This window comes from Coptis chinensis, chromosome 3, assembly GCF_015680905.1.
Source record: "Coptis chinensis isolate HL-2020 chromosome 3, ASM1568090v1, whole genome shotgun sequence".
Classification (NCBI taxonomy): domain Eukaryota; kingdom Viridiplantae; phylum Streptophyta; class Magnoliopsida; order Ranunculales; family Ranunculaceae; genus Coptis; species Coptis chinensis.
The window spans coordinates 69,254,797-69,261,329 of record NC_141458.1 but is presented as its reverse complement, the minus strand read 5'-3'; positions in this window follow the sequence as shown (position 1 = coordinate 69,261,329).

The following is a 6,533-nucleotide window of genomic DNA, read 5'->3' as shown; positions in this document are numbered from 1 at the left end:
TGTGATTCGTATACAGGATGGAGGTCCATCTTGCAACAGTGTGTAGAAGTTGGAGAGAGGCTCTTCAGCTTGCACTACTTCGTTGACCATCTTAGTAGATGGAGGACTAGAAACAAGAGATTGTCGATGACAACGTGCTCTCCTACGTGAGTAAGTTTTATTCTTGCTAATACCTGTAGTACCTGAACACAGTATCATGCACTTTTAGCAAGACCCCAAAACTATCCTAACATGCACAGACGATGCAAAGTATGCTCAAGCAATCGAAATTCGTTTTTGCAAGTATGGAGTTTTGAAAACTTTGCTTTGGTCTATAATTTATTATGCCCTGTTCAAGGGAACAATTGGGCGCAAGACTAGGATGGCTCTACTACATGTCTCAGAAGAGTAGGCAATCATTTCACCAAGTGGCGTACTACCAAAAATCTCACTAACGATGAATCTGGGGGAGGGGAGCGAGGAAGGTAGTTGGTCCATCGAAATCTGTTAATTGATTACTTTAAATCCTCATGGCTATATTTTTGTCTTTTTATGGAGGAGCGTGACTACTTTGGGCTCTAGTTGATTAATTTTAATTTATTTTTTTTTGGTCTAGGGCTTCAAGAATCAAGCAACGTCAAATTTACCTATATTGGGGAATGATTTCCCAATTGTTGTTATGTTGCTTGAGCTCTACCTTATGAGTGAATGTAAATTGCAGTGCATAAATTAAATTTCAAACAATCATGTAAGCATGCTTGAAAATTTATGTTCCTCTTACTTGGGATTCAAGGAGGTTTAGAATTTACCTCTCAAGCCGTGCTTACATGCTGCTTGAGGAGAAGGCGACATCGGTTGCCACGTGATCTGATAATCAGGCCTAACCTTTTGAGCTTTATCCAGTTTTAAATTACAATAAAGGTTCACTTAAAAAGCCCACAAGTTGGGTTTTTTATAATTAAATAACTTTGCCTTCAAGGGCCCAAAACTTGAAACTAAACTGCTACTATACTAATCTAATAGATTACCCATGTCGCCTTCTGATAAGCATCCAAAAGTGTAGTTTAAACTCCTTAATAATATTATATTTAGGCCAATTATGTTTATAATAAATAAGAGTTAGTATTGTTACGTGTTTTTGTGTATTTCAAGTCTTGAAGTTGTTTATGTACTTAAAGATGCCATTTTGCATGGAAAATGAATCAAAATGATTGCTGAGAGAGTTTTATGTTTATAGCCCAAGAATCAAGAAGAAAAAGTCTTTTCAAGCCCAGTCAAAGCTGAGAAACCAAAGTTAATTTGGGCAGAAAAAGGACAAAAAGGCATTAGAATTTCAAAAGGGCGTATCTTTGGACTCGGGCCTACTTTATGTCAAAATGACTGGCTCGGAACTAGATTTCCAATGGACCCAGCCTTGTCCTAATCAGAGCTATAAAAGTGGAAGAAAAAGGCACAAAAGTAATTTCCAGCAGTAGTTGCCCTTTTAGACCTAACCTAACGGACTTTGGGCTCACATTAGAGGCCCAAAGTCCCCCTTTTCGGCCCCTGCATGAAAATATAACCCTAACCCTCTCCAATATAAAGAGGGCTAAGGCTAAACTTAATACTCCTCTTCTAGCACCCTAATCAGCTCTCAAATGTGCGTTTTATAACCCGTATATTGCTGCATTACAACCTTTCTTATGCCTAACAAAAAAAACAACTCATAGCTTTTACTGCCTTTTTTAGGTTAAGGGGTATTTCAAACCACTTATCATAAAAGTTGCGTCTTAGCACCAAAAGGAGCCTTAATAATGCTTATTATGGAGAGCAGTAGCTGCTATGGAAAAGTGCTGAAAAAGTCAAAGTCAATTGTTAAAGTCAAAAGTCAAAGACGTCAAATTAGAAGACTAGATATGGAAGTCGTTATCTCAAAATATGATGACTTTCTCCCTAAACCTACCTTGGTCATGAAGAAACCAAAAAGCAAAAGCAAAAGTGAAGTGTGAGGTGTCTAAATTATAATTGAGAAGGGAAAATTTGTAAAAGACAAAAGTAGGGGTATATAATAAAAAAGCAAGGGAGAGAGAAGTCATCCATTATCTTAGGATCCAAACTATTTGGTTTGTTTAATTTCTTGTCTTGTTTTTCAATTCATATTTTTATTTTCTTGTTATTTTATTTCATTTTAATCAACTTGTTATTTTCTTGTTCTTATTTCAATCAATCTTGTTTACTTGTTCTTTGTTTCAATCTTTAATCTTTCTCACTTGTTCTTATTTCAATGTTTTAATTAATATTCCCTTTCATGTTTTCAAGTCATTTCAATATAACAATGAACTCTTTCAACTTTTCATTAGCTTATAACCATTATAATCCATACAAGATTCTACCTTTCTTCTTCACATCTCCCTCACTCAAACTCTAAACAATTTAGGGTGAACCTCACTCTTAAACAAACTTTTTGAAGTATACACACCACAATCTAAAGCTTCACACCCCTTTCTTTAGTGTAGAGTAGGTTAGTGTAGTTTAGGGTTAAGTTTTGTAGTATAACCTCCATTAAACCTTCTTCAATAAAGCTTTAGTTCAATTTTAATTCTTATATATCTTTACTTTATTATGTCTTTCTCTTCTCTCATTAGTTTAATTATTCCGATGACACAAGGCTAAAACCTCCATTAGAGGGGGTTTATGATGCTACCTGAGGATGATTATTCTTTAGTTCATTATTGTTTTGTATAAGAACTTCAAGTTCTTCATTGTGAGTGTCTAGAGATAGAGCTCATAACGGAGAACTAGAGATTAGAAACCCCATCAAAGAGATTTGTGGGGGTGCTAATCTCTCATGCTAGTCAAACAATGACTATAGAGATGTAGGTTGTTTACTAGGGATCAAGAAAAGCGATTCGATGACTAAACTAATAGCTAATCGAATCGCATGGTGGATTAACCTTCTCTAATACCTTTTATCATTCATCAATTTACTATTTTCGTACCTTAGTTTACTGTTTTTACCATCTCATATTACTCTTTTATCAGTTAATAGTTGTTTAGTTTAGATTCGTTTTAAGTACGTGCAAGCAAGAGTGGATCGAAAACGATTACTCTCCTCTTACCAACATGTTTAGAGAGTATTAATATATATTGATTAGAATGATTTTAGTATGTTAAATAACCTATTTTCACATCTACTAATATTTTCTTGCCAAATGGCGTCACTGCCATCTTGCTTTGTTAAGTGTCGCGTGTTTAGAATATAAAAACTTATCACTGTTTTCATAATTCTCTACTGTTTTTATTGTTCGTAATTTCTCAAAATTTTATGCTACTGCTTGAGTGCATACGAGTTGTAATTCTAACTCATTGCACTCCTGTGACCTGACCCTAAATAAATCAAACCCTAGCTTTAACTTACGAGTACGTGAGTGCCCTAGATTTTCCTTTACACAGCACGACCCGCATTCTACTCCTTAGGCGCGACCCACACCTAATTTGCCTAATTTAAAAGCGCGCGCATGCCCTAGGTTAATTAGATTACATTACGTTTTTCATAATAACTGCAATATTATCTCCCTAGTACAACCCATTACTCGGGTGCCCCAACCCAGTAAAGAAAACCACTTCTCTCAAACCCAAAAAAAAAAATGTTTTATTTTTAGCCCACACAACACCTAGATCTACTGAATTTTTTTCATACTAAATGGTGTCTAGAAAACTTAAAGGATTGGGGTTATTTAATTAAGGAACGTGCATCCACGGACAACCTCCCTAAATTCTTAAGTGGCCTAGTTGTTGGTTTGAAAACAATTTGGTGAAACTAGTACGGCCCACACCACCATAAGACCACAAGCCTGACATCCAGGCCCAACACAAAGCCCATAGTAAATAGCCTTACCCTAATTCTTAAAACTCTTAGATTAATAAGGTTAATCTTTTTACAAGACTTCACAATCCACCCCATGAACTTGGACCAGTACCCGTATAATTGTTCAAGTAACACTAGACGTGCTTCAAGTCTGTTGAAGGCGCTATTCATACGCATAGCAAGGACGCTCCAGATAAAACCTTTATACATCCTCGAATCCCTAGCTAGAGGAGTGTTTGGGCATTGTTTTTCTCATAAATTTTATAGTCAGAGTTTTTGTATATTAATTAACATAGAATATATCTTTAAAACCAATATTGCTTATCAATATGTAGACCAACAATCATGTGGTTATTATGCAAACCCTTCATTATGTTCATGCTGTGGTAGTCCTTACCATTGGGCTTCTCAGTGCCCATCATACCAAGAGTTTGGGCCTACTATAGGATATAATTATAATTATGAGCCTCAATTTTCTAACTTTCATAGTAACCCATGCAATCAAGAGTTTTCTAGTTATCCAAACTATTCATGGAGTTCCACCAAAAATAATCTACCAGCCATTCAATCTCAACCTAATCCATCACAGTACTAGATTAACCAGAGTTATTTCGAATGCCATATCCCAAGAGGGGCTCATATCATATCCATTCGTCAATAACTATGACTATCAAACACCATACCAACCAGAACCACACAACCAAGCTTCCCTTCCACTAACAACATTTGAGGAAATAATGGCCCAAAATGAAATAATACTTCAGAACCTAGAACGGACAAGATTGATGCTAAACTCACTTACACCAGACCTTTCCACCATGCCAGAAATCAACCACCCATCTAGTTCGCCACCCTTCCTAGATTGAATTTCCCAACTAGTAGTTGACTCAACAAAATATTTAGGGAACAAATGACTGACTCAGCACAAACATTTAGGGAACAAATGGCCAACTCAGTAAAACATTTAGGGAACAAAATTCCAACACCCAAACTATGCTTTAGAACATAGCACAGATGATTTCCATGAACCCCTCACCTAACAAAGAACTTTCCACCTTGCCAGAGATCGACACACAAGTAGAACAACCTATTCCTATAACCAAACCATTCGACCTAGTTGAGACCTACCCTAAATTTCATGAACCATTACCTTCCCATGACCCTCCCATTAACCATTGTATTGACTCCACACCCTACTTGGATGAGGAAATTCGTCAAGATGACTCTTTAGGACTTGTTTTGGATGGCCACTCAATAAATTAGAACGATGCCATTGAGGAACTTTATATTGTTTTAGACGACGAGAGTGAGAAAATAGAAATCAACAATTCTAATCTAAGGCATTAACAAGTTAATATGCAAAAATTAAAGGAAAGAACTTCTTTAGCGCAATGTGAATCTCAATTTAGTTTGGCCACTGAAAATGTAACGATGGAAGCTATAAATGACTTTATTAAAGAGAAAGCCAAGAACCACAACTTTGTGGATTCAGCTAAGCTAGATGAAGAATTCTATGAGTTCTCAAGAGCATGTGAGGATCGACCACCAACCAACCACCATCCACCTGAGTTACAACCTCCTGAAATGCAACCATCTACCATAACTAAGCTATCCATTCCTCCACCATTTCAAAGGAACCCTCAAATTTGCACTTGAGCTTTTTTCCTTAGAGATCCTCTATAATTTTTTTAATCTTCACGGTGAAGAATTTTTGCCTAGCATATAATCCCATGAGTACACCATTCCTGTAGTTGAGAGCCCAACTTTGACTGAGTGTAGTGAGAAACCTAGTTTGTCTTATTTTTCATCATCTGAGCCTCATGAAAGACATCAGGATCTATACTCCATTCCTTTCTCACCTAAAGTATCACTAGTTCATCTTTTTGGTCATTCTAACTCTTTAAAACAACTACAACATGATGGTTTGCATATGTTCTTTGACGGGTTGCATAAGTTTTCATTCATTCCTCTACATGATTAATTACTTCCAATTATACCACTTCATTCTGTTTGGGGGTGCATTTAGTATTATGTTTTTATGGCTATATTCCCAACTCTTTCGACTATTAGTTTATAGTTGACCATGTATCATCCATCTTGTGCCACCCCAATTTCTTACTTGTTTGGGGGTGTGCACAGTCTTGGGGAATCTGACTTAAAACGACCCCACATTAAGTCTAGGGAATCTGACTTTAAAAGACCCCTATAATTTTTTGTAACATACCACCTTAATGGAGATAGGCCACACAATTTTTCAAACTTAAAAAAGAGTTTTCAAATTTTGTTTGGGGGTGGCGTATTTTGGTCTTTCATTTCAAAAAATTTTGCCACCTTTTGCCTATCATGTTTACTCCAATAAAGTTTAGGTTAGTTAGTTAAGTAATTCAATTGTGCTATCGATTTATTTCCCCTTCTCCCAAATTGTTTTGGGGTGGTATATTTAATTGTAGCACATTGTACGTTCACGTGTTAAAATTGTATGTATAAATATCAAAATATAGAAACCATGAGCCTTGTTTAATTAGTGAAATGTCACAATTTTGTGAAATTTCGGAAGTTAATCTTATAGGATCCACGATATGCGCATGCTTGATTTGTGAACATATGGTATTATTTTATTTCTGTTAGAGCCCGCTTATGTCCCAAGCACTATTTATTATTTCAATTTATCCCCATAATGGGAGGAACTCATATTGGAATTGCGTAT